Here is a 7,346-nt window from a genome sequence, read left to right as displayed (position 1 = left end):
CTCCTATTCCACCATGAGCCCCACGAGGGGATTATTCCCGCATCTTATTTTACAAACTTCACAGAAAATCCAGCTTTTGGGGAAAAATTTGTGTTAAAGTAAAAATAAATAGTCACATGGAAGTAATATCAATTAGTTTTGTGCAGAAAATCATTGTTTAGCAGTATGCTCACTTTAAGTATTTCTGTCAGGTTTTGGGTTTTCTGACATACTGCCCAACATTATAGTATGCCCTCATGTGGTAGAGGCATATTGTGTGATGTACCCCTATGTGTCCACCATACTGTATATAACACCCCCTTGTGGTAGGCCATCTCTGTGCCCCCCCCCCCCCCCCTCATACTGTATATAACACCCCCTTGTGGTAGACCATCTCTGTGCCCCCTCATACTGTATATAACACCCCCTTGTGGTAGACCATCTCTGTGCCCCCTCATACTGTATGTAACACCCCCTTGTGGTAGACCATCTCTGTGCCCCCTCTCATACTGTATATAACACCCCCTTGTGGTAGAGCATCTCTGTGCCCCCTCATACTGTATATAACACCCCCTTGTGGTAGAGCATCTCTGTGCCCCCTCATACTGTATAGAACACCCCTTGTGGTAGACCATCTCTGCCCCCTCATACTGTATATAACACCCCTTGTTGTAGACCATCTCTGTGCTCCCCTCATAGTGTATATAACACCCCCTTGTGGTAGACCATCTCTGTGCCCCCTCATACTGTATATAACACCCCCTTGTGGTAGACCATCTCTGTGCCCCCTCATACTGCATGTAACACCCCCTTGTGGTAGACCATCTCTGTGCCCCCCCCCCCCCTCATACTGTATATAACACCCCTTGTGGTAGACCATCTCTGTGCCCCCTCATACTGTATATAACACCCCCTTGTGGTAGAACATCTCTGTCCCCCCTCATACTGTATGTAACACCCCCTTGTGGTAGAGCATCTCTGTGCCCCCTCATACTGTATGTAACACCCCCTTGTGGTAGACCATCTCTGTGCCCCCTCTCATACTGTATATAACACCCCCTTGTGGTAGAGCATCTCTGTGCCCCCTCATACTGTAAATAACACCCCCTTGTGGTAGAGCATCTCTGTGCCCCCTCATACTGTATATAACACCCCTTGTGCTAGACCATCTCTGTGCCCCCTCTCATACTGTATATAACACCCCCTTGTGGTAGAGCATCTCTGTGCCCCCTCATACTGTATATAACACCCCCTTGTGGTAGACCATCTCTGTGCCCCCTCATACTGCATGTAACACCCCCTTGTGGTAGACCATCTCTGTGCCCCCCCTCATACTGTATATAACACCCCTTGTGGTAGACCATCTCTGTGCCCCCTCATACTGTATATAACACCCCCTTGTGGTAGAGCATCTCTGTGCCCCCTCATACTGTATATAACACCCCTTGTGGTAGAGCATCTCTGTGCCCCCTCATACTGTAAATAACACCCCTTGTGGTAGAGCATCTCTGTGCCCCCTCATACTGTATATAACACCCCTTGTGGTAGACCATCTCTGTGCCCCCTCATACTGTATATAACACCCCCTTGTGGTAGAACATCTCTGTGCCCCCTCATTCTGTATATAACACCCCCTTGTGGTAGAGCATCTCTGTGCCCCCTCATTCTGTATATAACACCCCCTTGTGGTAGAGCATCTCTGTGCCCCCTCATTTTGTATATAACACCCCCTTGTGTAAGACCATCTCTGTGCCCCCCTCATACTGTATATAATGCCCACTCTACCCCTCACCATTACCCCCACTTTTGGTTACCACTCTCTGAGTGTTCACATTGGCAGTCTAACACCTCTAAATACGACCCGCAATCACCCTCTAATCTGTTTGTTATCCAGTTACTCCAAAAATCCTGTTATACTCTGTTTTGGCTTGGTTTCTATGGAGGGGTGGGGGTTAAAACGTGTGTGGCCCCAACAGGGTTTACAGAAATGACTAGGAAAATCCCTTTAACATATGGCACCTACTAATGGTATATCTCTATTAGCTTAGTACTTGTATCCTATCATACTACGGTAATTATGACTGCTAAGATAATGTCCCTTTAACACAGTTCACTCCAGGAATATGTTATTAAACACAAATAAAGTAAGGCTGACCCTTCAACCCCCGCTTCCCCAATAATAATTGAGATCAAGTATATATGGGTAAATTGGTGATTTTTTGCTATTCATGACCTATCTAAATGTCACCAGAAATTATAATGGGGACATAGGAAGAATCCATGGCTCTGGGCATTGCAGCTTTGCTTAGCAGCAAGGGTGGGTGAGTAACACTAATGGCATAATAATAATAATAAATAATATAATTTATATAGCGCACACAGATTACGTAACGCTGCACAGAGTTTGCCAAATCGGTCCCTGTCCCCAATGGGCCTCACAATCTAATCAACCTACCAGTATGTTTTGGAGTGTGGGAAGGAACGGGAGGACCTGGAGGAAACCCATGCAAACACGGAGAGAACATACAAACTCTTTGCAGATGTTGACCCTAAGACTTGGACCCAGGACCTCAGACATTTTAGGTTCCTCTACCTGTAGGAACCCCCACCTCCCAATCTGATACTGACATACGAAGAGCTGTCACAGTAATCCAGGAGATACACTTCATATTCTATAACCCTTTCATGACCAAGACTCATTGATACCTGAATGTCCAGGTCAGGTTTTGCAGTTCTGTTCTGCTCTTCTTTAAATGATGATATCTTTGCCGTACATACCATAACAATTTTTACTTATTTGTTTTCATGACCTGTGTGACTTTAACTTGATATGATAGTTTTATTAATTACATGATTAAGGTTTTGTAATTTTTCACATAAAATTTTCTTAGTAATAAACTTGAATAAACGTTTACCAGAATGTGTTAAAAATATGTAATGCATCAATCCATGCCCCTTTCCCAGGTTGAGCTACAGATGCAGAGGGTGCATGTGCTGCAGGCTGTCAGCTGTGTCTCCTTGCAGCTCCTTCTCCTTTTTGCCTTCATATGGCTATATCTAATGAAATGGGGCAACAAGAAACACAGGAGAATCTCCTCTTTAATATTATAGCAGAATCATGTTTACAGGTGTCACAGAACTGAAGATATTCACTGTCAAACTTACAATTGGTAATGGGCAGCTCTATATAAAAATCACATTTTAACTGTAGCTTAAACAGTGGATTTCTCCAGTTCTGTGAAACAATCATGGCACAATATTAAAGGAAATATTTATTTCTTTAAAGGGAACCTGTCACCAGGGACCTCATTTTCACTAAAGACAGGTTGCAGAAGCCCATCATAGCTGCAGTGCAAATCTGCCTTTCTGCCTTTTATAAGCATTTGCATTACATTGTGTGTTATAACTTACCTTGCTCCCTGACAGAATCCTCTGTGTAGTCCCAGGGGTTGGGCTTTGGTTTGGATGCATTTCAAAAAACAACATGTGACTTGTCTGTGCTGCAGACTGCTCAGCTCTTGGCCCCCACCTTTGTGCTCCTGTAAAGCTCCTCCCTCTTCCACTGATGTAATCTCACAAAGGTGTGGGATAAGATCTGATGAGAGAGTAACACAGACAAGTCTCATGTTGTTTTTTGAAATGCATCCAAACCAAAGCCCAACCCCTGTGACTAACCCAGGATTTCGTCAGGGTGCAAGGTAAGTTATAACACATAATTATATTGTAATTCAAATGCTTAGAAAAGGCAGAGAGACATATTTGCACTGCAGGTGTCATGGGCTTCTACAACCTGTCTTAAGTGAAAATGAGGTCCCCGGTGACAGGTTCCCTTTAATATGACACCAGACTGTTTTTCATGTTCTGCGGCTCAGAAGATATAGCCATTTGAGGTGTGCTACAGTTATTACATCTATGCACTTGCTATCTGTACGGGGTATGTGCAGGAAGTATATAACCATATGGCAGTTGTGAAGGTACCAAATAAGTCCCATCCTCAAAAAGAAAAAAAGTTTTTAGAGTAATTATATACAATTGAACCTTTTATAACCCAAGTTGATTAAAAACCTCCAAATATTACCAAACAACTTGCTCTTAGCTATTAACTTTTCCAAAGGTTGAAATCCTTTAGTCTTATTTCAGAATCCAAGTGTAGCAAATGTAAAGGTTAGGACAGGTTGTGAGTTACTCTTACGACGCTGGAGAAGAATGAATAATTGATTTGCTCTCTTTTAGAAGCGTTGATCTGCTACAGACAGCTGATCCAATATCCTATATCCTTCCAGGCCGGTGTCCGGTTTCCTTTTGGTGATTATGATGAAGACTTGAAATTATTTCCAATGCTCGTCTTTGCTGGCAACGTAAAATTAAGTGGCACTTACACCGCAGATATTATCCTCTGGAACATGCCACTGGCATCAAGGTAAGAAACATTGCAAACTTGTAACTCGTGGGATAGATGTGTTTTCTGAGAGGACACTTAATGAGCTCTCAGGAAGGAATGGACTACTCTTGAGAGCTCAGTGTGAGCAGATGAGCTGGAAAGTTTGTATTATCAGAGTTTATTATATTAGTATTGTCATTTTTAGGCTTCATATCTAGACGGTCATCAGACTTCTATAGAAAAGGATACATTTGCGATCAAACTATAATGTATGTAATGTCACTTTCTGCTGAGTCATAAAGGGAAATTCTCCCCTTACATAAAGTAAATTTAGAGATCCTGTATTACATAACCCCCATAACACCAATACACGGGACATCCTTTGCATGGTACATATTATTAGCCCTATATGCTTCCCTGACTGGTATGGGCAGTAGTTTCTGTTCTCTTCTGCTTATTGGGGAAGGATTTAAGTACAGGATTAAGCTAAAAGTTTCTAGCCATACTAAGTTATATACAATGGAAAGACGTCACATCCATCTTTATATATACAATTATTATAGTGGAATAGAACTGTGGGCTTCACATAAGTTCTATTTCTGGCTTAGTAACTTCAGTGTTCTCTGAGGATGGATTTATTAGGTGTCCATGATGTGTTATGCTTTGTTTTTGGGGGGTAGGGTGGTATTATGTGCATCATAGGAGTGTGTTCAACATGTTGTAATATACTACAGGGACTAGTGAATATTAGTGAATATATGTTTAGGGCTGGATAGAAACTGGGTATGACATATTCTTTCTAAGAACGCCTCATTTATGTGAAATCTCACTTCTTCACCTATAAAAAAAATGTTCTCCAAATCAATATGGCGGCACAGTGGCTGAGTGGGTAGCACTTCTGCCTTGCAGCGCTGGGGTCCTGGGTTTGAATCCCACCCAGGTCAACATCTGCAAAGAGTTTGTATGTTCTCTCCGTGTTTGTATGGGTTTCCTCCAGGTCCTCCGGTTTCCTCCCACACTCCAAAATATACTGTTAGGGACCAATTGAACAAGCTTTGTGCAGCGCTGTGTGCGCTATATAGATAAAGAATAATTATAATATGAAAATGAGTTGAAAAGAGTCAACTTTTGCCTGAGATGAGTCAACTTTTGAGGCTGCAGGGGGAGAGTCACTTCAGTTGCTCCTATCTTTAGTTCTGTAGTAGCTAGAATCATGGTTTTGGTGTTGTGTTAAAGATAAGAATTTAAGCTTTCAGGCCGCACCTGAGCTACAGAACCAAAGAGACAGATTTTTATAACTGCCAATAAATCTGGTACTGTTGCTCACAGGACTACAAGTCAGATAGCAGGGTCTAAGCATCTGCAGGTTTTCGCCCTATAACCTCTGTGCAAGGATCATTTAAATTTGTTGCTGGGGATCACCAGGTTGTGTTTGTCAAGTAGTCACTGACTGATGGAGCAGGAAGGTGGAACAATAACAATAATGGGCAAGGGCTAAAATCATGTAATGAATACTGAAGCGGTTGCGGCCAATGGGAAATACAATACAGGGTTGAATGCGAGCATGAATCCAACAATTCCCAGAGTATCTGCAAAAAATTTGCCTGATCAGCCTTCAGCTTCTTGGGGCCTGGGAACTACTAAGCAAAAGTTATCAGTAATGTGGGTCACAGGTCCTTCCTGTGTTGTTAGAAAAACTACATAAACTGTTTCTGCCCCCCATGAAGGATGGTAAGTGTATCTTGCTGTGGCCGTTGCCTCCATATGCTATGCATGAAAGCCTGTCGAACAGGAGTCACTTTCAATCCAATTATTTGTTGCAGATACCGTATTGGTGGCTGAAGAAGGTAAAGTCTAGTGCTAGTGTCTAGACTGGGTCTGCTTTGGCTTCATCAGCCATTCCATGGCCTTGAGCTAGCAAATACTAATGTGCATGTCAAATATTATGACCAGCACCTATGTTAATTTTAATAACCCAATACCACCATTTGTGCACATAATACTCTTAAGCAGCACTAAATGTGACAGTACAAAAAAGTACAAAAGTACAAAATACCTCCCCAGCAGTACTAGCACAACAGCTCAGCTCAAAATACCTCCCCAGCAGTACTAGCACAACAGCTCAGCTCAAAATACCTCCCCAGCAGTACTAGCACAACAGCTCAGCTCAAAATACCTCCCCAGCAGTACTAGCACAACAGCTCAGCTCAAAATACCTCCCCAGCAGTACTAGCACAACAGCTCAGCTCAAAATACCTCCCCAGCAGTACTAGCACAACAGCTCAGCTCAAAATACCTACCCAGCATGACCAACACCACAATGCATCACAAAATACCTCCCCCTAAGACGTTCCAAAACCACATTGCAGCACAAAATACCTCCCTAGCAGTACCAAAAAAAAGTGCAGCACAAAATAACCATTTACAAGGAATTTAACCAATTCTTTGTAACAGCTCCAAATATCTCATATATCTCAACTATCTATAGACACCAGGAAGAGAAGTGCCACTGGCACCTCTAATTATATAAAATTTAAAAGGGTCTTATGAATTTCCTGAATGAGCTTTATCTTACCCTTTATAACTAGTTTAATAGAAGATTCTAAAGCTTCTCTTTCCCTCAGTTGAAAAGTCAATAAGGACATAATAACTGCGCTAATAGATATTCCTATAGGATATATAATACACCAGATCAGGACTATTCAAGCCTTTGCATTGAATAAAAAACTCAAGGCACAGACGGGATATCAAGCATATGGTGGTAGGGACAATCACTGGCTTCTGTTTAGTTAGTAGATAATAGTTTTCTTGTTTGACCACATTATGTGGCCCTGCTTTATCTATGAATACAGAAGAGCAGACATTGGGATGTGTGCTGCTCCCATTATGGGACCGTATGGGTGAAAGGGACAGTTTTGCAGGATCCTGCAACTGCTCAATGTAATCACATTTATTCTCAAAGGCTAAAAGCAATGGTGAGACCAGA

At 42.3% G+C, this 7,346-nt stretch overlaps 1 protein-coding gene across 1 annotated transcript in view; it reads left to right on the top strand.

Annotated features, from left to right (window-relative positions):
• The first annotated feature begins 4,262 nt into the window (after window positions 1-4,262).
• Window positions 4,263-7,346, top strand: part of CACNA1D (calcium voltage-gated channel subunit alpha1 D) — a 260,786-nt gene continuing 257,702 nt past the window's right edge. Inside the window, exon 1 of the mRNA XM_072126691.1 lies at window positions 4,263-4,399. The gene's annotated coding sequence lies outside the window, so the exon portion shown is untranslated. The remainder of the gene's footprint in view (window positions 4,400-7,346) is intronic.

This window comes from Engystomops pustulosus, chromosome 10, assembly GCF_040894005.1.
Source record: "Engystomops pustulosus chromosome 10, aEngPut4.maternal, whole genome shotgun sequence".
In the NCBI taxonomy this organism is placed as follows: domain Eukaryota; kingdom Metazoa; phylum Chordata; class Amphibia; order Anura; family Leptodactylidae; genus Engystomops; species Engystomops pustulosus.
Note: the sequence above shows the minus strand (reverse complement) of the source record. Positions and strands in the feature narration are given on the sequence as shown.